The sequence below is a fragment of the Pseudoliparis swirei genome, chromosome 3 (genome assembly GCF_029220125.1).
Source record: "Pseudoliparis swirei isolate HS2019 ecotype Mariana Trench chromosome 3, NWPU_hadal_v1, whole genome shotgun sequence".
Lineage (NCBI taxonomy): Eukaryota > Metazoa > Chordata > Actinopteri > Perciformes > Liparidae > Pseudoliparis > Pseudoliparis swirei.
The window spans coordinates 18305831-18333032 of record NC_079390.1 but is presented as its reverse complement, the minus strand read 5'-3'; positions in this window follow the sequence as shown (position 1 = coordinate 18333032).

Here is a 27202-nt window from a genome sequence, read left to right as displayed (position 1 = left end):
GGCTTGACCTCCCATTAAAACAATTGGTGAGTCTGCATACAGCGATACACATGATGCTTTTGCTCTCTTAATGTTCATCCCAAAGTGTTTCCATACTTTACTCAATACTATTTACCATTTTCTTGTAAGTGATCTTCTCCATCATATAATTCATGGGGATCAACTAATTTTCCCTTTATAGCTTTGCTCTAGCCTGCGTCTGGGTGATTTAACTGTCGCTAGAGACACCAAGGTTCCTGCATCCCTGCCTCTAGGCTCCTGAATTACGCACAGACCTCTGGGTGTCTGATTAATCACCAAACTCCAGCCAGACGTCTTCCTCTGATTCACGCCGCAGGTCACAGTGACCTGCTTACTTTTCTTATCCGTAAGAAATCCTACACTCGCACACATCTGCTCATAGCCCTCTACCTTTTCCTTAGAGTATTCCCCCGCTGCTAACACCCAGGCCACTGCGCACCTTATGCTTACCAGCCTAATCCCAAGTGAACAAAGAAACGACTGACAGCAGAGCAGACACATTACTGACATTTTTGGATGAACTGCACAACTCGGAGCAGGCTACACATCTCGAGTTGCTGTCTTCTAAATTATCCATACTTTGCCATCTATCAAACCACCACTCCATTTCCTACCCCCTCTAAAGCCGTCATTTAATTCAATTCAGTGTATTTTTTAAAGCCCAATATCACAAATTACAAATTTGCGTCAAAGGGCTTTATAGTCTATACACTACAACATGAACTACTATTTTGACAGTTGCAATCACAAGTTTGCATTTTTGTCCTGGAATGAAACGGAGACAAAATAAATCATTTCTGAAATATAAAAATTTGACACTGGCCTAGAAAAGTTAAGGATCTACAGTTGCAATCAAAATTATTCAACCCCCATTGCACATTAGGTTTATGAGCAAAATATACAATTTCTCAGCTGTTTGCAATAAACAAATTACAAAAGAATTGTTAAGTAGTTTAATGAAACTAATATTACAAAGGTTTTATCCAAATTCAACACAACATGCTACTTTTAATGACTAATGAATTTACTGCAGTCTCAAAATTATTCAACCCCTTCATGACAAGCATCTTTTCACCCCCAGTTGAAATATTTCTACTTTGAGGCGATAATTTTGTGCGTCATCGCTGTCCCGCCGCTGTTGAATCAGAACAAGAAGGACAATAATGTTATGAGCACAATAACACGCGTTCAGATGTTCCGCTCTCGTAGCGCTGGAAGCGGAAGTCGTTCAGACGTAAAAGTTAACTTCATCGGTGAAAGTGACCGAGCTGTGTGAGCCTACGGGTGATGTTATAACCCAATCACGAGGGCGTTAGATGTTCATACGCTTGTGGGATGTCCTCAACAAGTATAAAGCAGAACTAGTGGTTAGTTATTCCGTTGTGGAAACAGGGAGGTTGTGTATTCTGCCAGTGGGAGGCTGCTGCTTTAAACAGTGATGTGGTGGTGAATAAAAGGGTGAAGAATTATTGTTTTGAATTTTTAAAAGAGCATTACTCAAGACACTTTCTCCTAAAACGAATAGTCCTCAATTCAACAGGTTATTTTTACTTTGAACTTCATTAAAATACAATCCAGATAGTCCAGTTGGATTAACAGATGCTATCAAGGATCAGTTGTTTGTAATCATCACAGACAGTACTAAAGAACTATGGAAACTTTTTATCTCATAATTTCGACTTTTAAATAATTTTTTTTAGTGGCGGAAATGGACGTCCATAGAACATAGTTTCCAAAGCTGCATTGATATTACTTTCTCTATTTATGTCCAACAAATGCTTTATGGGTAAAGGCAGATTAATACTCCTTCAATGTTACTAATTTTTCCAGTAAAAAACTCATGCTGTGAATACCCAGGACTATACCTTTTCTCCACAATAATGATTTAACATATAATAATAACAGTAATAACTAGAACGGGCACTCGGTAGAGCGCATACCTTCGCATATCACAAGATTGGTCATTGAATTATGAACATTTTGGCATTAGTTTCATGCCAATTGGACACAAATGTATCGTGCTATGGTAAAAAAAAGATTTTGACCTTTCCATGACCTTGACCTTTGACCCGATTGATCCCAAAATCTAATCAAATGGTCCCCGGATAATAACCAATCATCCCACCAAATTCCATGTGATTCAAGAAGATTTGACCTGTTCATGACCTTTGACTTTGACCCGATCGATCCCAAAATCTAATCAACTGGTCCCTGGATAATAAACAATCATCCCACCAAATTTCATGCGATTCGGTTCAATACTTTTTGAGTTTTGCGAATAACACGCATACAAATAAATAAATAAATACACGGCGATCAAAACATAACCTTCCGGCATTTTCAATGCGAAGGTAAAAAAAATACACGGCGATCAAAACATAACCTTCCGGCATTTTCAATGCGAAGGTAATAACAGTGTGAGTGCAGGATTGAGTGACGCTAGAGAGGCGGAAGGAGATGATGAACTGCTGTAAGAGAAGACAAGTAGCATCTCAGGCTTGTTAACCCTCTCATATATTTATATTTGACAAAGATGTGTAAGGAGGTTTCTTTCAAAATAATCAAGACAGGGAATTCTTCATTTATTTTATTACAATTTCTGGACGAGCTTGCCCACTGCTGTTAATTGACAGTTACACAATATGTGTTAATGCAAAAGAATAATTCTGCCTTGTTCAGACAATCAGCCCAAATCTGTTCATGGCCCGTCGCAATCGTATTCAGATTGATTCGAGAAAAGCCATTTTTACAAATCAGATCCAAACCAATTGGAGGTGGTTTGAAGTGGGGTTCCAGTCGGGCCACTCTGGCTGCTCTAATCTGATTTCGAGGTGTGGAAGCATTTAGCAGAATACACGCTGCTACTTGCAGAACGATATGGAGGAGAACGGAAGGACTGACGCAGAAATAAATGGTCTGCTGGCACTTTCACTCTGCTTTTAATGTTTAATGCTTCTCCCCAACATCACAATGTCGACAAAGCCTGCTCCGGTTTGCCCCCCAGCTGGACAGCGTGATTGTAAAGGTGCGTTCACACCAAAAGCGAGACTATTTTTTCGCGTGACCGAATCCCATGAAAAGTCAACGTACAGACACGTGTGGCTGCGATAGACGCAATATTTTCCCGGGCGACGTGTTTACAGCGGCGCAATTTTCGCCCGGAGTTGAAATATTTCAACTTTGAGGCGGTCATCTCGCAACTCGGGCCAATCGGCTCTTGTGTTCCGCTCTCGTAGCGCTGGAAGCGGAAGTCTTTCAGACGTAACAGTAACTTCATCGGTGAAAGTGACCGAGCTGAGTGAGCCTACGCGTGATGTCATGAACCCAAACACGAGGGCGTTAGTGTGTGGGATGTCCACAACAAATATAACGCAGAACTAGTGGTTAGTTATTCTGGTGGATAAAGGAGATGATAACGGTCTTTACGGAGACGGGACAAGGAGATAAGCCCCGCCCCTCGCGGAGCGTCTCGACGCTTATGGCTTGAACACGGCGAATGGTCGAGCGAGTAAACTCACGCGTTTTGGGCGACGCGAAAAATAGTTTGGCTTTTGGTGTGAACGCACCTTTTGGAGGGTGAATGCTTCTGTGTTGAAAAGCCACCAGCATAGCTACCGAGTTAGCAACCCACGCCGCTAGGTTGGCGATGTCTGGACACACACATTTGATCTGATCACTTGCAAATAAGTGTGGACGGTCTGTGTGGAAGCTCTAAATTGAGAAACGCATCATATTGGCCTGGAGTCCGAAAGTAGCCCTAATCATGTACGCCTACCCGGGAATGAGTAATGATGAAGGTATTCTCTTTAAGGGTTGACTTTGCAGGATCACATTCAAGCCTACAGGAAAGGCGTGGCTCCGCAGCTACTCGGGTTGCAACACCTTTCAAGTCTTCCTCAGGCAGCATCTACAACAGTGGTCACCAACCTTTTTGAGCCCAAGATCCCTGACCTCGGCCTTCATGACTGGCAAGATCTACCTATAATACCTAGAAAACGACTGTCCAGACTGGACTTATGACTTGAGGCTTTTTATTTGGCCAAATTCTAATTGAATGAAATCAAAACACTTTGGTCCAGCTTTCAAATTGATGAGACCAGGAATACATAATTTAACTGCAATATAAAAAGTAAGATATTTGTTCACCGCACATAATATGAACAAGAAAAAACACATTTGCAATGAGCAGCTGGATGAACTACCAATATAAATGTTGTATTTATTTACATTACAACACGACACTGACAACATGATCAGTCAGTGCAACTCATGTAAGTTCAGCTCTCATCATAATGCCATCAAGTCATGTGACTCCAGTCAGTGTTATGGCTGTGACTGAACTCTGTCTGTGAGCTTGTAGTTAGTTCATAAGCAGACAGACAGTCTGAGGCCGTCTGTGAGCTGTCTGTCAGTAATCCAGCTCATGGTCTTTGATTTAGTGATTTTCTCAACTTCACTGACGAGTTTTTCGGGGCAAATTTGGTATTCATGAAAGTTTTCTCATCTGGGACTGGTTCTGAAGTCAGCCCGTTGATGAATACGTTCACATCAGCTCTACAGACATCCTCAGATTTAAATAATTATAATAATAATATATATGAGAATCACCATTTGTGACTCCTGTATCTGTGCTTTTTCAAATAATAGAATAAATACAATTGCAATCACTTTCAAGTAAACCAGATTGCTCCATCAGACAAGAAACAAAGCTCAATGTTGAGCTTTTGTTTTGAAAGACAACAGCAGAAAAGCCGAACTCACGGAGGTAGTACCTGGCAAGTCGCCAAGAATCTTGGCAGTTGCGCATGTGCAGGCGTAATTTGTTTATGCCGTAACGTAAACATTTACACTAAGTTACAGGCATTACAACATTTATTTATTGATGACGTAGTTGTATGTCCTTGTACTTTGAACTTGTGTAATATGTAAAGTTATGAATAAAGGTCTTTCTGCATTTCCCCTGCGTCTCACCTGTACTACGCTCCCCTCATCGGGGAGCACAGCTGAGAACACGGCTGTCAGAGAACCCGCTTTCAGACGTTCATTAAAATCAGGCGGAGATCTTTTCTGACGTCGATCTTCCAGTCAGGAAGAAAACGTTTCAGAAGACACTTCAGAAAATGTTCGAGAACGAGGAACAATGTGTTTCTGATTTTATTTATTTTATTGCGGAGATCGACAGGGAACGTCTCCGAGATCGACCGGTCGATCGCGATCGACGGGTTGGCGACCACTGATCTACAAGGTCCAGTTGCAGTCTCGACTAATAATTCTCAAAGCCATGAGCTCTTTGTGACACCAGAGATCATCAATAAGCACATCAGGTTCACAGAATTCTGATGTCCATGCTCATAATACAAGATGACAGCATACAACTGTTCAATCAATTAGTTACCTTTCAGTCATGTAGAAAGGGACCATAAATACATATTCACTTTACATGATTAATCTATTTATTGGGCTCAATACATGGATTGCCTTACACCTATATATATGTATAGTTTTTTGTGGTATTTTAATAGCAGTAATGTCGTTATTATTTCACTCAATTACTGATATTTAATTCAATTCAATGTATTTATTGTAGCCCAAAAATAAAAATGTGAACTCTGTATACAATTACATCCTCTGTCCCAGGACCCTCACATCAACATTTACTCTACACTGTGTTTTCTTTCTCTTAGATATATTTTGCATTTAAAATTGTGTGTTAGGAGTATGAAGGACTTTCAGTGCTCACTAGAAAAAAACAAAATGTAAGAAATATTCACTATAAAGAATAATTTTACTGCTCAGTTTGTGTTTATGACGATGATGTCATCACTTTATGGACAACACCCATGGCGTCTTTATAGGCATATTTCCTGAGTCACAGCTCAATGCTTTATATAACTGAGATAAAAGCCACATGAGCCAGAGTCAGTCACTAATTAATTTTTCTTGGACTCCAACCGTGGTACCTAATTACAATACGGAATAAGAGCCTGGTGTAATGGTTACAGGTACTGGAACCCAAAAGCCCGACAAACACAGGAATGCAGGAGGAGGCTGTTTACTTAATCTTTCAGGCAGGGTCAAACCCGGGTGGTCAGTCAAACAGGGCAACAAATCCAAAAGGAGCAGGCAAAAATCTCAAGTCGGGTGAACAGGCAAACAGGGTCGTAACAGGCAGATCAGAACTAGTACTAGGAATTCGCTGGAAAGTTTGGCGGTGACACACAAGACAATCTGGCAGAGGACAAGTGGAAGTGAGGGAGCTAAATAGTGAGGGACTAATGAGGGGATGCAGGTGAGAAGGGCATGAGGACCAGGTGAAGGGAATGAGGGACAATCAGGTGAGGATGACAGGATCTGGAATGACAGGAGAGTTAATTAAATGTGTAAGCAGGATGAATTGAGCTAGGAAGGTGGGGAATTCGTCACACCTGGTTATATTTTCTGTTAAGGGAGACACTTATCTGACTTCCCTGTCCAAATTCATTGGAAAAGCAGAAGGGAAATTCGTTTTTAAATTAAATGCCAAGTGTTCTAAAGGTCTCGATGGAGTGATATTTGTCAACGCACTCTGAATAAGCGTGAGGAAGAGCTCTAAAACGATCTCTGTGTCGGTGGGCTCCCGGACAACGACACCGGGATGGTTACCCAAGCTCAGGGACCCAGGTGCCCCGCAGCCAAGATGCCCCAGTGACCTGCAGATTCCAGTCACTAATTAGTCAGCGGGCCAGAGTGCTAGCAAACTCCTGTGCAAGCTGTGCTGCATGCATACACACACACAAACACACACACACAAGCTAAGCCAGACAATGAGATGAGTGTATGCATAACTTGAGCTCATGAATGATACTCAATCACCATGGGGGCGCGACTGAAAATTACACATAATCATGTCTGCCAGATGAATATATAATCCCTCAAAAGCCCTGTATTATGCTGAGGTCACATAACTCATTGCTCTTTTACAAGATTTATGCTTTGATTTGCTAAAATAATATGTTTCACAGACTTCAAACATTTAATTTTAATTACGTTTTTGGATTAAGTAAACAGCCTCAAGCAGTTTTCAGGTAAAATAGCTTTGGTTTTTTTTTTTCAACCTGCTTCCAATGATATCATCAACACATCAAGTGATTTGGTGGCATCACTGCTTATCAACCCCATAGTTATGGTCCAGAAGGGGCAACAAACAAAGGAGCAACAAAAGAAATGTACAATTTACAAAGCCACGTAAAAATCCTACTTCTTTTACCCAAACTAGGATATCGTCCAAAACCTGAAGATGTTTTGTTTAAATTCGCAACGCAAAGTTTAATGTGATCGGTGCAGTTTGGTCCATCTGAAGCATTAGAATGGAAGTGATAACCGCTGATAACTCCCTGCCAATCAGCTGGTATCATTCATACAAAAACAGTGAATAGTGATGCAGATTGGCTCAAGTTTCATTATTTTGGTTCCACGGCATTGCAGAGAAGAGATTTGTTTATGTGATAACATAAATATTGCCTGTAATGCTGCATTCATACCAAAAGTTAACTTGCGTGAGTTTTGTGGTTATTTGTGTTTTATTCACATCATTCGTGCTAGACATGCTAGAGAATTTCACTGGATGACTGCCGCTTCCTGTGAGTTTGATTCGACAATAGCAGGAAGTCAGTGATGATGGGCGGAGCATCTCAATGCTGATTGGCTTTTGCAACTCAGCATCGGGCACACTTTTTCAGAAAGTTAAAATATTTGTGTATAAATGCAGGGCTCTCAAGTGTCTGCGCGCATCGGGACGGAGCAAAGAAAAGTCACTTGCACCCCCCCCCCCCAAACAACTCTTCTCGGAGCTCTTGCCTGTCTTGAGAGCCCTGTAAATGTATATATGTGATTAATCATGATTAATCCACAGAAACCTGTGATTAACCTGATTAAAAATTGTAATCGTTTCACAGCCCTAGTATGTATATGTAAATGTCTGTCTGTGTGTGTGTGTATGTATGTATGTATATGTAAATGTCTGTCTGTGTGTGTGTGTGTGTCTGTAAAATAACAAATGGAATAATGACCGCTTCACCTACTTGGACTGCACTTAGTGTACCCAGATCCTCACAGAAGGCCCTTATTATTTTCTTCCAAGCCATGAGGCTCCTTTTCTTCTGATGTCACTTTGCGTTTCAAGAATCCAAATAATAGAATTATAGAATATATTGTTATGATGATTATCACACTGATGGTGTGCTGGATAGGGTTGAGACGAGGTTTGAATGTGTCATCACCATGGAGAGAGACACAGTGACAGAGTGGAGTTGAATTTCTATTGAACATTAACTTCAGAGGCAACACTTTAGATTCTTAGAGCAAAATTCCGGCTATAATTATTATAGCTGGAGTCCTGCTCTGAGAATTAGATAGTGCTACAAAATGCAGCATAAACTAAACTATATTAAAAATTAAAACAAATAACAAATTACCAGCTCAGCATCACATGGTTGGACACATTTATTCAATGGCAACCAAGTATGAGGTGTGCTTTTCAAACTAATTATGGACGACTGTGGGTACGGTCAACAAGGCAACAGCACCTATGAACCAAGCTGCTTGCTGTGAAGGTAGAACAGAAGTGGCTCGGTCTAAACTATACACACTGTGAAGAAAAATGAAAGACCGCATGATGTAGAAACCTGCTGGGGACATTTAGCGAAGTAGGAGATTAACTGTGCGTTCCCTGCTTCACCTTCCCAGTGTCCGAGTTCTGCTTGAGTGGAAGGCGAGAGGAGGTAGTGGTGGACTGCGTCAAATGCAGCAGACAGCTTAAACGAAATGAGGGCCTGAACGCAGCACAGAGCTTCTGGAACAGTGAGGAGTCCAGTCTGTCTTCAGTGGGCTAACATTTTTGGACGGTTTATTTTTCTGGTTCTGTTGGGCCTGTGTGTCAGCAGAGTGCACTGTAGTAAAGTCTCTCAATATGGATAGTATCCTGGCAGTTAACCCTCGGGATGCATCGATACCGAAACCAGTCTGATACTGTGCTCACATAATCGTGCTCTTAAAACTACTCCGATGCACGCCCGGCGTAACATTATCAAGTGTCCCTCCAGGAGAGAGAGAGCTTGTTTATGACGATGAATATGTGCTCATTCAGGTTTCATCTGGTATTCTGAGCTGTAGCTACAAAACATTGTAGCCAAGAAGCTGCTGTTTGTTCCCCGTGAGAACCAAGAAATCAATGTTGATCTATTGGTCATGTAACTTGCATAATTATGTAAACCCAAACTAAGATATTTTCCTAAACTTAACTTAGTGGTTTTGTTGCCTAAACCTAAATAAATTATTTCCTGTGAAGACTCAAGTTTATTTTAGTAACACGCACTTAACGAGCAGAAATTTATGACAGGTTTCCTTCGTAGGAAATCTTTTCTGAACATATCGTATGAGGTGTGAGAAAACATTGGGTGATTAGTAGTGTTGTCGCCGTGAGCGTAGCAGTGCTGTGTGTTTGTCAGTGAATAAATGCCACGACGCCTGGAGCCAAACAATATGGTGTCTGCATGCAGATTAAAATAAAGAAGGCCTGAAGTTAGCGACAACTCTGGCTCAGGTTCACGTTTACCTTTTAGTTAATACTTTTCTTTTAATATTTATTCTAACTGTGTAACTGATAGCATACATTTTTCTCAGTGATTATTGTTGGTTAATTATTTACATCCCTGCTGAAACTACACTCGGTTTCTATCAGAAAAAACAAAGTGGAGTTTCAGTCTCTTTGAGAGTTGTTCCTGATCCGATGTGAGGTCCTGGCACAGGGATGTCGTATGTGTACAGATTGTAAAGCCCTCTGAGGCAAATTTTAATTTTTTTATTTTGGCCTACACAAAATAAACTGAATTGAATGTTAAAATGTCATCAACAGCATCATGTTGTAAATTGAATTTGTTGCACTCAGAAAGTGAAGAACATCTGTTGAAGATGAAACAATGTTGTCAGTCATTGTTAGAACTATAATGATAATATTGAGTACTAATATCAGTATTCAGTATGGGCCGACTATGGGTCCGTCTTTCAATCAGGGGGTTGTAGGTTCAATCCCCGCCCTAGTCGATGGGTGAGAGTTGAACCTCCTTAACCCTGACTAGCTCCCTGTAGCTGTGTCTACGGTGTATGAATGTAACAGGATTGTAAGTCGCTTTAGATAAAAGCGTCAGCTAAATGACACGTAATGTAATGTATCATAATGTGTGTACATGTCCTTGGTCTGAAAGCTGCATCTATGCATCCCTAGATTTTACATCTTTTTTTGCAACACCTGAATTCAACAATTATATCTACAAGAATAGCTCTCCTGCAGGGAGAGGAGGAAGCTCCATTCCTATAAATATCTCTTAATACAGTGGCAGACGCCAGTGGGACTAAATGACTTAAGGGACACATTGAGGCCTGCTATCTTCACAGTAGGCTCAGTTTGACAGATGTTTATTGTTTTAAACAGTCAACAATGCAGTAAAGTGAGCCACAGCAATTTATTTTCAACGCAGACATGTGTGAGCAGAAATGATTTGTTCCTCGCTCCAAATTCCACACATTTGAAAGGAATGGAAGCCGTCCCTTGTGGAGTCAGTTGAAGCTCCGTGACCACAATATTCAATATGCATCGTTGTGGACTTGAAGCATTACACTTATTACATTTAGCTGGACTCAGTTACAGAAGAAACCCCTCTCAGTAATTGAAAATGGCTTCGTCACCCGCATATTAATTCACACACAGCAACAAAAAAACGTAGAGGAGATGAGATAAATAAGGGCAGGCCTGAGTTGTGGTTGTACTTTCCTTTATATTCCTTTACAGTTCAGCAGCTTTGATTAAAGTGCTTTTTAACGTCTCAAGAAGGAATGGAATGTCGATTGTGGCAGGAATTTGCAGGTGACAGCCCTTGACCACCAGTTTGCCCACTGGTGGTACTAATACCTCTCAGAGTGATTGTGGAGCAGCAGTTTCTGCACTTCTGCTACTTTTATCATTATAATTCTGGCAACGGGTTGTCTGGAAATAACAGCTTGTGGCAAGCAAAGAAGAATAGAGCCTTGGAGGTTTGGGGAAATGTGCAACGAGTGCGATCAGTATGCACAGTGTTCACATATGTGCAGGTCTCTAACGCGGTGAAAATGAAATACTTCAACATGTGTGTTTGTTCTAATCTGATTACGGGCCTGTTTTATTAAACAGCATGCTTGCTACACGTAATTCATCTCTCTTTGCATTAACGACTGTTGGTGATCTTTTGGTCTTTTTTCATTATTGCATTAGTGCCAACAGCCAATGCAGAGAATTACTGTCAGTGTTGTAAATTTACATCACACCTCAGTGATTTTCTTCCTCCCTTTTCCTCTTTCTAAATTTAATTTTTCATTTTCTAAATGTCACAAGACAGACTGAAAGGCACACAGTTGAGTAAAAGAAAATTGGGAGCATTATAATTAAATATTGGATGGAAGAGAACCATCAGAATAAGCAAAGAAAGCAGTAGAGGACAGCTGGTGTGTGTGTATGAGTGTGTGTGTGAGAAAACCCTTCATCTGATGAACATCTCCTCGATAGTGTTTACTGTACATCATATATAAGATATTACAATATTTGTAGTTTAAGGTCTCCCCATTTAAAAACTTTCATGACACACTTACAAAGTTTCTTAATATTACATTTGGATGCTTTTGAAATAAGCTCTCACTCTGCATCTGCACCTTCACTGTTCAATGACTTTCAATTGTAACAATTAATAAGAGGAATTAGAAAACAAACTTTTTCAGACTTGTGAGTAGAATCCAATTAACAGAAGAATATGATTGCGCACTAACAACTGAATGAATGTCTCACTCTTACTAGGTTCCTTTTTACAAGCTCTTGATTTTGTGTGCATAAAAGATAATACAGTGATCATTTGTTTACCTGGCAATATTGAAGAGTTCTAAACTGCATTCATAGCTTGACATTAAAATTCTAAATCAACATTTGGATTCTGCGCAGCTTTTTTATTAAACTCTGTATTCTTTCACAGATGCATATACAGATAAGGCTATGCACATATTATTAGTATTATATATTTATAGAATTAGATTCCTGTGGTGACTGAAATGATTGACTAACTAGTGTGCACAGATTTCCAAAAACTCCAAAAACGTAGTAAACGTGTAGACCATAGAAAATACCATGAACATTTCTAGAGTCTCTCGATGTGCAAAATCAGAAACATCTAGCCCATTTATTGAGATCCGCAATAGGCTGCAAGTTGACTTGCAAATACATCAACTGTCTACACATTCGAATGGAATCCAAATGAACTGAAATAATCTCTTATTCATTCTGTCTATACTCTATTTCATCTATAATTATCTATTCATTCAAGTAATGTACTTACTTACAAATATCAGTCTTGTACAGCCAGGGTGAGTATTTCCCCTCCGACTGCCATGTAAAGATTTTTCTAAATTCACATGTTTTTGTCTAACAAAATGTTGTGCTTTATTCCATATTTGTTGATGTTTAGCCTTTCAAATTAACAAACTGTTCACTTAATATAACAACAAAATGTCTGCTTGTATTTCTGCAAAAAGGGAGGCACGGATTCATGTTCATAAAAAGAATTGACTAACTCAATGATTCAAATTATTAATAGTATCTATTCAAATAGCTGATTTAGTTTTTTGGACCACGGCCATACAATATGAAGACAGACCTCAAAGCCATAATTAAAAACCTCAATGCAAACTTTAAATGTACCTCCCGAGTAAGTACTGGTTTGTGCTTCCTGGAAAGGAACAGCTTCTGCAGTTCAGTGCAGACCATAGACTGTAGATGAGAAGTAGAAGTAGTTGTGACGTCACTCATTGATTTGGGGACTGATGTTTTGGCCGGCCCAACCTCAGATTATCGTCCCCATCTTTACTTTTTGCAACCAGCAAACGAAAGTTATTATATTTGGAAAGCGGATGAGTGACATGCCGCTGTATACGGCTCTGATAACATTGGTTATAATCTGATTCTATGTACACCATAATGTACTAAATTAACATTATGCTGTATTGAAAACATTTACTGAAACTGCATTCCCTGAAAAATAGAATAACATTTTTTGGGAAAAATTAAAAAGCCTCTGATGTGCCCCGCCCACTTTTCTCTACCTCCATCTGCCTGATGGATTGTGGAGGTCTGGATCGTGGAATATGCTTTTTTTAAATTTATTTATTTATTTGTACAGGGACCGTACACATTAATCAACCCATGGGTAAATGTGTTAACGTTAGCTAAGACTAAATTTCAGCTTTGGTACCTGTAGCCAGATGTTACAGCCTTCACTAAAGGAGTAAGAGGTTAACATGGTAACATAATAGAAAAGCAGTAAACATACAGGTTACGATAAAATACTGGCCTCTTCATAAAATCATTAAAACATAAAATAAATTAAATAAACTACGAACTATTCATATATTCTGTCATAGTCATTGAATGTGTTGTAACTCTGTAATGATTCCTTCTGAACACATGACATCTATTGCTTCTGTCCATCCGGGGAGAGGGATCCGCCTCTGTTTCTCTTGCAGTATATGTTTCTTGCCCTTTGCTACCCTGTCGGATCATAATTTGTTCTATCTCTTGTTTTTCTTTTTGACCGATGATTAAAACTTGTACATCACCACCTCATCACCACCTTAACAGAGTCAGTCCCATACAGGTCAAATCAACTATTAAACTTGTTATAAATGCGCATCTGTCCGTAATCTATACCATAAAGTTTTTCCTAAAATATGCGCTTCCTTGTTACCTTTCAAAATAAAAGTCCGATTTGTCTGTTAAGCGGAAGTAGTATAAAACTATATTTATTCAAACAATACAATATAAAAGGCATACATCAAAATCAATAAGGAAAATGCTTATATTATATTTTAACTATTTATTTGACTAATTACAAAGAGACAAATTGTATTTTGATGTATATTGTATTGTTTGAATAATATAGACGTTTTATACTACTAAAGGTAACAAGGAAGCGCACTTTTTTTAGGTTAAAATGCGAACTTTATGGTATAGATACAGATGCGCATTTTATAACAAGTTTAATAGTTGATTTGACCCGTATGGGACTGACTCTGTGTGGTGATAGTTTACGAGTTTTAATTAATGTATTGTCACCTAAAAAGAAAAAGAGTCACCAGCAGTAAGTCTTCACGCCAATTCATCTGATCACGCTGATTGCTGTCAGAATACGCAGGCGAAACATATATAACATAATAATAAATAAGACTAGAGGACGCTTTTACAATTCATACATTGTAGAAAAGAGAGATAAAAACGGCAAGAATACGTTGATCAGAGACGATTGTTATTATAATACTCAAATACAAACGTAATCTGGAGAGAAATACGTTTCAGTCAAACGTAATTTGGAGAGAAATACGTTTCAGTCAAACGTAACTGCATTTTAGGTCTGCGGGAACGTAATTTTTGTGATACAGGGTTGCGGGGAGAGGGATCCGCCTCTGTTTCTCTCTGAAAGGTTTCTTCCCTTTTTACCCCTGTAAAATAATTTGTTCTATGTCTTGTTTTCTTCTCCTGATCCGATGTGAGGTCCTGGGACAGGATGTCGTATGTGTACAGACTGTAAAGCCCTGTGAGGCAAATTTGTAATTTGTGAAATCGGGCTGTATCAAAGAAATTGAATTGGTTTCAGATGAGTTTAAAATATATATCACGGTTGACAAATTGATTCAGCAAACAGGTAAAAAAGATAAACGCTAAAGCGACAGATCACCGACCCTCAGTTGCTAGCATACCCTGCTAATGTTAGCTCCACACGTATCACAGGCTAGCACATGGTGCATCTGGACTGTGGTTATTTCTGTTGCATTAATACCTTTTCCAATTTTTCTTTGCAGAACATCTTTCCTCCAACAGATTTTGACCTAATTCTATTGTTTCTCTTTGATATTGCATTAACAATTCCAATGCATATGTTTAGTAATTTAAAACTATACATTTAATTTGCTAATAAGGCTAAATATGCTACCACACTGAATACAGTAATTGGAGCTACAGGGCTCTCAAGTGTCACGCATTGAGCGTGAGACTCACGCATTTCGGTCTTAAGTCACGCACTCCCGCCACACATCGTATTTCTCACGCTTAAAAAAACTCTCGGCTATTTAATGTTTTAATGTGCCGCAGCGCGCAAACATGAGCTGGCCGCACTGCCCTCACCGTGGAGGAATCAAGCGCTCCCCTGGAGTTCTGCTGTGAGGAGCCACTTATCAGCCAATCAGAAAAAAGAAATGGGATACACAATAGCCAATCTGTTGTATCTGGGTAAGATTTAATCCAGCAACCAATGAAAATAAAGCATCCTGGAGTTGCGTACGACTGACTGATATCCGAAAATTTCGTTCGGGGGGTGCTGCTGATGGAAATGTCACGCTTGCCTGTCTTCAAAACTTGAGAGCCCTGGAGCTACCTGGTTAGAATAACACATTCTGGTACTCCTCTAGCATCGTGTTCTGTGGGGCTTCAGCCATCAGAAATATGTTCGACACGTGTGGCCTCCCCTGGAATATGTGTTATTGATTAGTTTGCTGATCGTATGTGCTGAATGTACTTTACAAGTACAACCCTTGATTTATTCCTTGACATGAACAAGAATTGAAGGCTACTTTAGTTTAGTTCTTGAGGTTGGTTTCTTCTTTTTTGAGTCGAGAGGCTCCACAGAAACCACCACAGCTATCATTCACTTCTTTAAAAATGTAACAGCAGGAGATGTCATGGATAGAAGGGGTTGCAAACCTCAAGCACCGTGATCAGTAGTGGTCCAGTGGCGGACCACTGTCGATGGGTGATCTGTAGGGATCCCCCCACATGGTTCGGCTCATGCGTGAACTGCAGATTAAGGACAATTTACCCTCCACATCATAACATATAGTTTTACTGACGATCGTTATTTGCCGATAAACAGTCAAATATGTGATCAGGATATAATTTATGCTGTTCTAGTCGACGATCTCTGATCTAGTTGCTGATCTCTGATGTTACATTGTAACTAATCTGTGTTTAAACTGACAGGAGGAAATAAAAGGTTATATTCGGTTATATTATGATGCAGTTGAAAGTGCCATTTCCTGCAGGAGAGCCTTCAGTCATGACCAATAAAGCTGCTTTTACACTATAAAGCTTAAGTTAATTTGCACGATCAAGTCAAAAAAGATTCTAAATGAAACAACTAACAGTCCCCACTAGAATACGAGCTTTGTAGTGGTGACATAATGTAATGTATAGCCTAATGTTAGCTTTTTACTTGCAGCAATTGCATTCACATAACTATGAATCAAGCTGAAGTCTTTGAAAATGGCAAAGTACAATCAAAAAGGGGGGGCTTGTTTGCTTAACCTCGTCTTACAGTGGGGGCGGGAAGGGTTGGGGGAGGGGCAGCTGCTGCATTGCTCAGACGCATCAGGGATCATGTTTATTTCAGCTGTTACAGATCCATAAAAATGAGTTGAGCTGAGCTTCAGTTCTTTAGCATCCACATTTATTATATATACACACAAGTGTTTTTCTTATTCAGCACACCCTCACTAGTGTAAATAAGGTGTACACAAATAATAGAAAATACCTCTCAGTAAATTAAAATACAGTTCCATGAAGCAGAAAGAAATCGGTGTCAAAACTGGACCCCCACAGGGTTCTGTGATTATTAGATACTGAAGAACACACTGGTTCCCATCATGAAGACGTGGTCTCTTCTTTTCCTGTCTGGCTCTTACTATATCTCTCAATCCAGTGCTTTGGATCATATTCACAGAACGTGTCCACCCCTTGAGCATAGCCTTTTTCAGAGAAAACCCTGACATGAACAGCTGTTTCGTCAGGCCTCCATCAGAAGAGTTTACAGAGATCTTTCTCAAGATAACATATAGCCCTTCTCAAAGCATGTCGGCAGAAGCATAAAAGCTCCATTTCAATGGCTCATTTATTCCATTTCTCTGGCTGCATCCCTGCTGGAGCTCTAAACATTCAGCCCTGGGGAAATGGCTGACAGTAAATGTGTTAACAGTTTTGATATCAACCAATTTTGTCTGACCCAATTTGACATCCAGAAATTGTGTCGGCCTCCTGCTGAAACAGAAACAGCTGTGCTGTCATGTCCTATATTTTAGAGATAGATATGTCTGGTCAAACTGCCAGGCATGTAACTCGTATTGTGCGGGATGCACAACACTTTACAAAGCAGAAGCGACGTTTGCATTTATACAGGATGTTGAGTCTTTGTATCAGACTGACGCATCTCCTGTTATTTCCCCAACAGTATCGAAAATAAGTACCATGTCTGATGGCAGCAATTCATCACTGCATAACACAAGCAGATATAACGTTTTCATCAGGAAAGTGTGCGTTTTAGGGTATATTTATACAGTACGGTATGCCTCGTGGCTTGAAAACACGCTCAAGGTATCAGCAACCACAGCCATCATTTAGCTTGACTTTATTAAAATAGTGTTCATTTAGTTTGGTTCAATTCAACACAAAGCTTGTGTTCACAAAGAAGTTTCTCCCTCTGGCCTAAATCTTTGGTATTAACTAATATTCCTCAGTTTTATTTTATTCATTAATGTCTTGCCCCGGATGAATGTTTCTTTTCCTTTACTCATTTCCTCTATATCTCTCTCCCACACTGAGGACCTTTTATATTTTGTATTTCAATCGCAACCAAATTGACCGGTGGCAGTCCAAGCAGAGCGTCGGCCCAACATCTTGTCCGACACCTTTTGTCTTTGGTGCTGAGGATTCATTTAGAGTGCAGCACAATATGTGGATGTGTTCGACTAGATGGTAGGCCTGCAAGTCACAGCAGCATTACACAGCAAAAAGAGTATTAAAAAGGACATCACAACACACTCACATTTACTAGATGCTTAATTAACCCATTTTAGGTCAATTGTGGACTGAGAGATGTTTGGTTTTGTTTTAATAGTATTACTTGCAATTGAAAACACCCCTTAACAACGGTTAAAAATGACCCCTGTGCGGTTCTAGTGTTTTAGAAAATCACTGCCGACCTGTCAGAATAGAACATTTATTTTATTTAGAGAATGCCGTTAGAGTAAAGTGCTGCACATTTCTAACACGCTGCATCCTCTTATCGCCACCTTTTAATTAAACTGTCAAATCAGTGGCACATATTGTAGCACTGGGAGTATCAGCTTTTTAGTAAATATTAACAGACAAGTGGTGCTCTCCGCTTTTGTAATTATAAGACAACGGAAGAGTCCATAAGCAATTGGCAATAATTGCTGTATAGACTGCTAGTTTCCTTTTGCTGCAGTGCTTCTCACAACTGCGGAGAAGAGACCTCTCTGGATATTTACCCTAACTGTACCGGTGAATAGATTTAGTTTTGATTATGGCAAACCATTGGCAATACGTTATTGGGTGATGACTGGACAACGCAGCGCAGGGTTTAGCCATTTACTATTCTTTACCATTCTTTGCGTTTCTAATATTGATAGTCATTGCATGTTATGGAGTGGGAACTTGATTATTCCTGCGTTCCTGTGGGCTGAGCTTGTTCCAGGGCCGTGGTAGCGCATGCAGCCTCGCTGTCACAGCTTACCGTGACGTTTGATGGAAATAAGCCATCGTTGACTAAATAAGTTTCATCTTTGCTTTTCCTGCTTTGACAAGTCCAAATGTCTCCTGTGAAAAAGCTTTATTCTGCTGTAGAATCTGTGATGAGCTGACTACTATAGTAGCCCTAAACACACACGATACTGCCAGCAGATATTTTAATAGCAATGTGATTCCAGAAAGCTTTTTATCTGTAGCTAAAACACAATATATAATTTTAGCTGGCCAATTATCACTACGCATACAAAACATGTCAAAACAGTGATCCATGTGTAATTTAATGTATTTCTCCTTTCAGCTTGGCTTGATAATCTGATAATAACTGAACTACCATATGTTTCCTGATTTCTAATTGGGAGGGAGAGCTCGTTCATTTTTGTTTTGCCGTGACCAATTAGTGGAGTGACTAGGTGGAAACTGCTCGAAACAGTTAACTTTAAAATAATCACATTGATCAAAGCCATATGTCAATTGAAGAATTATTACTGTACATTGCCTAAACCCCCTGGGTTTACAGATGTTATTACACTGAATACAACTAGATTTCAGATCAGAAAAATATCCTTTATTGTGAGAGTAAAGCCAGATCCCTACAAATTGATTGGAAGTAATAAGAATGATAAAACACAAGTATACACACATTAAGTATACATCTTATTTGACACAGCTGAATCATCAGGTTTTTTTGTTTGTTTTAAGTTTAAATTGGTGGATAACAACCATGTGTAGCCTATAGCAGTTGGTACAGACGTTGAACATTTGATTTTGGTTTTACACTTTAAAAAATCCATAATTTTGCCTTTGTTCTATTTTTAGTCAGTTTCAAGTTGACAATAACTAAACAAATATTTACATCTAGTTTTAGTCAACACAAATAATAACCATTTAATCATACTTCAAATTGCCAATTGATTGTAGGCTAAAAATAATTGGTACAAAGGTGTTGATTTAATTCTGTATATGTGGTGATGCCTATAAGACAAATGTGTCTTTAGTTCCATTTTTATTATGAATATAATATACATATTAAGTCATGCATTTTGTTTAATAAAGTACATTTTGTGTAGTCAATATCTTATTATTATTATCATGGTAAAAAAAAGCTATTCGACTCATATGTTTTGTGAACAAAAATAATATTAGTTATTTTTTATCTCATATGTATACTGGGTATATATGATAATGAGAAGACTAGAGGAGCTGAACGTGTCATGTAGTAAAAGTGACTAGTTTAACCTTCGGTCTGTCCACAAACCTGCACAACCGTTACTTTCCATTATCCTATTTCATTACTAATTTTATGGTATGTCGGTCACCATGACAGCCATTTCATGACAGCATTACACACTTCCTTTGGGTTATATTTGAGCCAATGTGTGATCCCTTGTGGTTTCTTGTTGAAACAGAGCGGGGGTGATTTGTCACTGAGTGACCCTCAGACGAAGGGCACGGTGTCATCTGATATCAGACGCCTGGAAAACAGTCACCCAATGATTACTCTGCAGGGTAATCTCTTTTGCATGGAGTTCAGACTCTTTGAAGAAAATATTGAAAGAACTGTTTTCATTATCGACGCAATTCAGTCATTTAGTCAAACCTATCATTTCAATCACATTAGAAAGAGGTATCGGTGTATTTCATAGAGACCATGAAACCAGCCAAGCTCACCAAATTGTGTAAGAATAACATGATGTTTTGTGGATCATTTAGTGTGTGATAACAACCCAATATGCTACGCTCGGAGCACGTAATGTGGTGTGACAAGTGAGAACGAATGCTTTTGGTTGCTACAAGGCTGATGGGTGAAATAAGAACAGCACTGTCAGCCAGCAGACGAATGTTTGAGGATAAACTTTCGGTCCCAAAGTATTGCTGAGTTATTTTTAAGTTACAATAGTGATGTTTGTGATGTGTTTTCCGTAATTACGTTACGTTGTTTACATTTACGTAATTTTCATTTAATTAATTTACGTACTTACTGCAGCTGTTTGACGGTATAAACATGGCATTAAATGACAAATGAAAAGCCTGAAAATGCATATAACATTAAATGTCTTTAATATGTTATTCATATTCCTTCGCATGAGATCAGGCAATGCACACGGTCGATGGGTGTATTGTTAACCCTTTCGGGGCGGCTCTACTTCTTCGTCCTCTTGTGTTGGATAGAGGACAGAATGGCCACCACAGTGACTTAATAATGCTTTGATTTTGAACTGATTAATATTCTGGCCAGAACTAACACATTTCCCTTTAAAGGATAATCAATATTGAATCAGATATCCATTCACATGACAAATAAGAAAATATATATATGCTATTGTCGCTCAATTTGCTAGCATGTTAGCCATAACTACTTCAAAGCAGGCGATTGTATTGTGTCTATGTATGTAAAACTGGGGGCCACTCTGTTCCCTGGAAGCAAGCTCTTTGAAGGAACACCTCCTACATACATATCACTTTCATGCCTGGGTGGTAATTACTTTCTTCTCAAACTAAAAATTAATTACATCCCCATAAATTGGCAATTTATCCACTGAGGCAATGCTTACGCCCGCTATGGTATGATTCCCCATCGAAAGATGGATCGTACCTTGAGCGTCTGCCAAACTCTGCCCATTTCCCTGAAGGTCAGGCAGCCTCCTGGCTGTCAGCCTAGCCCAACGAAGAATCTGTTGGTCACTGCTTGTTGGTCTCAGGTGTTTTCACAAAACCTGCAATCTGTTCTCACTCGGTTGGATGATTTAGGGAAACAAACATGAAAACAAGCATTGCATTACACCCATGTCATCCTTCTTTCTCTGACAAGTTGAAAGACAATGTGTGACAGCTGTCCTTCACTTCCGATGCATCTTGGTAGTTAATATGTTACCTCCAAAGGTGTGTAGGGATGCTTGTTTCCTAACTAAGTGTAAATACTATACTGAATACTTGAAGTTACATTTTCATGTTTTTATTGTTTTGAGGTTTTCATTCCACTAACATGACAAGTGTACGGCAGATGTTAAGCACATAACTGATAAAGGACATTATTCTTGACTACATCATCCACTTCTTTCTCCATAAAATGCTGTGCAGGTGTTACACATTTTAACATTCTTTCTCATGCCGTTTCATAGCTCAGTGTTCTCAGAACCAAGCTGGGATTTTATTTGCCGAATAAGACTCATTGAAGACTTAATGTTTGACTATCCTTCAGCAGAAATAATAAATGAGATTATTTTTCTGGATTAATGTAAGTCTAAAATGTAATTTTTCTGATGAATATACCAAAATGATCAACCCACACGAGTTAACAAGATGACTCATAGTTCACAAACGCGGTGATCATAAATCAGACTACATGATAACATAAATACCAGCTATCTGGAAACATGGCAGGGTGTAAAACTTACCTTGGTCCTAAAGCTGGGCTTTGTATGACAGTTGTTTGTCTTTTGTCTGTCGCAGTGGAGAAAGTAAACACATATAGGCTAACCAGTCGTCTTTCCTGGTCATTGTATCAGCAAGTGTCAACAAAAGGAAACTATTGGCAGATGATGTCTGAGATGATATCGGTTTGGGGATTAATGGAATGAACTACAAGCAGTTGAATAGCAAAACTATTAAGTTACCTGATTCCTGCTGAACATGGATCCAGTAGCTCGTATGTTTTTCCTCAAGTTGTGGACATAATCAAAAAAACACGATGATTTCCACTTCACCGCGTCACCTCACACACAAATGCGCACCCAAGCAATGATGGCGACCAGATGAGCAAGTCAGTAATCTCGGCGTTGTACAAACTCTTTAACAAAGTCAAGTTACTTTTATTCAGAGAATACAGAGGTCCAGACGGGTGGATGTCTCTTGGCATCTCTCTGTGTGGATCTTGTAGCAAGAGGAAGGATGGATACTCTGAAAACCGAGAGTGATTGCTCCATGTTGTTTGTAATGGCTGGTTGGAACCCTTTTGTGTTGCTATAGGCCAACATCACTGCTTTCAATGTACTCCAGCTCACAGGTTTTAGGAAAATACACTTGATTCGGAAGACACAAACTGCTCAACCACGAAAAGGTATCAAAGTGGCTTAACAATGATTCTACTTTATGAATTTCACTGACGCCAGACAAAGTCTGTTTGGGTTGAATCATAAAATGATCATATTTGTTCATGCCTCATAGCAACCACTGTAAAATGGATTATATAACTAGAAACAGTGGGCAATAGTGTTGTCTTAAGGTGCGTTCACACCAAAAGCGAAACTATTTTTTCGCGCGACCGAATCCCATGAAAAGTCAACGTACAGACGCTTGTGGCTGCGATAGACGCGATACTTTCCCAGGCGGCGCGTTTGGGGCGACGCGATGTGGCCGACGCGTTTTCAGCGGCACAATTTTCGCCCCGAGTTGAAATATTTCAACTTTGAGGCGGTCAATCTCGCAACTCGGGCCAATCGGCTCTTGAGTTCCGCTCTCGTAGCGCTGGAAGCGGAAGTCTTTCAGACGTAACAGTAACTTCATCGGTGAAAGTGTGTGTGAGAGAGCTGAGGGAGGGTGATGTCATGAAATGAACCCAAACACGTGTGTGGTGTGTCCACAACAAAAAAAGAAAGAAGCAGAAGTAGTGTTGGTGGTGTGGATAAAGGAAATGATAACGGTCGTTACGGAGACGAGACACAGAGATAAGCCCCGCCCCTCGCGGAGCGTCTCAACGCTTATTGCTTGAACACGGCGAATGGTCGAGCGAGTAAACTCACGAGTTTTGGGCGACGCGAAAAATAGTTTTGCTTTTGGTGTGAACGCACCTTTACTGTCCTCCTCTCTGGAAGAAAGTACATTTTTAGGAAGAACTGCGTTGTCCTATCGTACCACTAGAGTGTGGTAAGCACAATTTTTCAGGCTTCACGCCAGTTTTGAGTCCCGAGACAGCAATCTACTTTCTGGATTCAGTGTTCTTTTGAAATTGAAGAAAGTTTAGCATTCTGTAAGAAGCTATTCTAAATCATTATTTACCCAACGGCTGGCTTGAGTGTTTTGGCTCCAAGATAACTTTGGCAAACTGTCTGGTCTGGTTGTCCTTCCAATCTGCTTCCCACTGTGAGTGATGTGGTGCGACATGAATACAGTATTTTCTTTCAAAGTCAAAGGATTTCTTCACATTTATAATGAGTATTGCATTTCAAACATGTGTTGCCTTGAATTTATGAGGAAAACGTTTGTTTTTCTTGCATGTCTTCATGGCTCTCACAACACCATGTATAACTATAAAGAAATACATGTTTTTTACCAAACATTTGTTCACTAAACGTACATGTATGGTAAAGCCTTACTATTTAAATCCTTCCACATAACACTGTTACGCTTGCACATGTGCGCTACTCATTGATACAGAGTACAGTTTATGCGGAAGCGTTTTAAATCACAAGTTTTGTGAAATTGTATAGGCTTTTAGAAAAACAATGCTAAAGAATGTGGAAATACAAAGTTTTGAGGGTGAAGTAGTCCTTTAAAATAGTTTTGATTATTCTATTTGAGAAAATGATTGAGTTGTCCTCACTTGCTTACAGTGAGCTTGGCTCAGTTTAAAAATAGGTGACATAATGTAGTGCTGAGGAACAAGCAGGATTTGGCAATATTTAAATCGATGTTGATGCTGACTGTAAATTGCTCGAGAGCTGCCATGGTGATAAATATAGCCTCATTGTAAATAAACCCATGTTTATGGCTGTGCCCCTGCATTCTATGGTATCAATTCAAGTTCATGGTTGTCACAGAAAGTCATATTGGAGTGAAACCTAACATCTGCTGCTAATGGCCTCAGCTCTGCTCCATAAAGTGTAACCCTTCACATCAGAATCCATGTCCATGCTGTTGTAACATCATCCATCCATTTATTTCCAGACAAAATTCATTTAGAGTCTCGCTGCAGTCTCTTCAGGAAAGTCGCCACAGCTTTGCAGATGCCTTTTTCTCTGTACTGATCCTTGCACGTACATCAAAGACAACAAGTTCCGTAGTTCAGAATGGAGACGGTCGACTTGTTTGCTGCTGCAGGCGAGGGAGTTGCAACACTTGTCTGCCTTTGTGGACCTCATTACAGACAAACAAAATCCTGCTTCACTTTAAATAATTGTTTTATGGTGAATGATTCCTGCAATGATGTACTTCATATGCAACATTCCTTTCATTCCAGTTGTTGATGTCTTATTTATAATAGTGATTGGGTAACAGTTCCTCTTTTTTTAAATGTGAAATGTGTAAGACCAGACACCTGCTCCCAAGAAACAAGGGTCAGAACTTCACCTCCACCACTGGGTCAATACAATTTATGTTTACAGTCATCTCTTATTCAAGAAATATATTTGTAAATTTCAACAAAAATTTCAACCAAATGTTGTCTGGGAGCTGATCAAAGTAACACTTTCATCTACAATATTATGGCGTGGCATCGGCCTTTAGTTTACGGCAGCCGCCCGTGTGTTCCCGGAGCCGCTAACCGCTGGGCGTTTAGATTGTTTATTGGTGTTGGAGTGGGGGCAGACACAAGAGAACTTCACATGGTTGTGTTTCATCCTCCACTGCAGCGGGAGCAGAGCATACAGTGTCTTCAGTTAGAAGCTGCGGTGATTTGGATTAGTCCAGCAACTTGTTTAACGATAGCCCGGGAGTAGGGGTGGTCCCCTCCACCAATCAGACCCTACGGTTCAGGTGTCTGCTCTAGCTGGATTTGAGCTAACTGCTAAAGAAAGCTTTGTCTATCTTCCAGAGCCACTACTCGCTCTGCTCCCAACTAAGCCCTGGTGGTGGCGGGGAGGGCAAGGTGAGGCGCCAGCTCGTTTTCTCGTTCCTGCCACTTAAGAAACAAACAGACACGCCTTAAGGTGCGTTCACACCAAAAGCGAAACTATTTTTCGCGTTGCCCAAAACGCGTGAGTTTACTCGCTCGACCATTTGCTGTGTTCAAGCCATAAGCGTTGAGACGCTCCGCGAGGGGCGGAGCTTAAATCTGTGTCATGTCTCCGTAAAGACCGTTATCATTTCCTTCATCCACCAGAATAACTAACCACTAGTTCTGCTTTATATTTGTTGTGGACATCCCACACACTAACGCCCTCGTGTTTGGGTTGATGACATCACCCGAAGGCTCACTCAGCTCGGTCACTTTCACCGATGAAGTTACTATTACGTCTGAAAGACTTCCGCTTCCAGCGCTACGAGAGCGGAACTCGAGAGCTGATTGGCCCGAGTTGCGAGATGACCGCCTCAAAGTTGAAATATTTCAACTCCAGGCGAAAATTGCGCCGCTGAAAATGCGACGCTGTGAACACGCCGCTGTGAACACGCCGCTGTGAACACGTCATCCACATCGCGTCGCCCCAAACGCGCCGCCCGGGAAAATATTGCGTCTATCGCAGCCACACGCGTCTGTACGTTGACTTTTCATGGGATTCGGTCGCGCGAAAAAATAGTTTCGCTTTTGGTGTGAACGCACCTTAAGAGACAGCTCTACTTCTACGACCTCGTGTTGGAGGATACAGTCACTCACTACCACCTCTAGACATACAAGTGGCATTACTGTATTACGTCGAGACATACCAGGCAGGGCGAGCATGCTCAGTAGATACACTACCGTTCAAAAGTTTGGCATCACTTAGAAATGACTTTATTTTTCAAAGAAAAGCACTTTTTTCAATAAAGATAACATTAAATTAATCAGAAATACACTCTCTACATTGTTAATGTGGTAAATGACTATTCTAGGTGGAAGTGTCTGGTTTCTAATGAAATATCTCCATAGGTGTATAGAGGCCCATTTCCATCAACTATCACTCCAGTGTTCTAATGGTACATTGTGTTTGCTAATCGCCTTAGAAGACTAATGTCTGATTAGAAAACCCTTGTGCAATTATGTTAGCACAGCTGAAAACAGTTATGATGGTGATATAAGCTATACAACTGGCCTTCCTTTGAGCTTGAAGTTTGTAGAACAAAATTAATACTTCAAATATTAATCATTATTTCTAACCTTGTCAATGTCTTGACTATATTTTATATTCATTTGATAAATAAAAGTGTGATTTTTCATGGAAGACACAAAATTGTCTGGGTAATCCCAAACTTTTGAACGGTAGTGTATGTCTGCAAAGACATCTTTGATATATCAACACTATGACAAACAAACTTCATTCTCTTGATTATCTTCATATATTCATGTTTGAAACTGTCTTCAACCGCTTCAAAATGTATCCAAACTCAGAACATCATTTCATTTTATTTGATTAATAGGATGATATAACCACATATAGTTGAAATAATTTGCTGAATAAAATGGCAATATATTGTTGGTGTCTTTGAGAGACTGTTGTGCTCTTCCTCTCCCTCTCTTCATCAACATTCTAAGGAGCTTATCTTAAATGATATCTTATGTCATGGAGGCAAGTGTAACATGTTGATACCTAAAAGAAAAGCACTGTGGCTTTTGTTTTCCATGCTGACACTTTTCTTTTTCTTTTTTTAATCTTTCCTCCAATCACAATCCTCTCATAATGTATAACA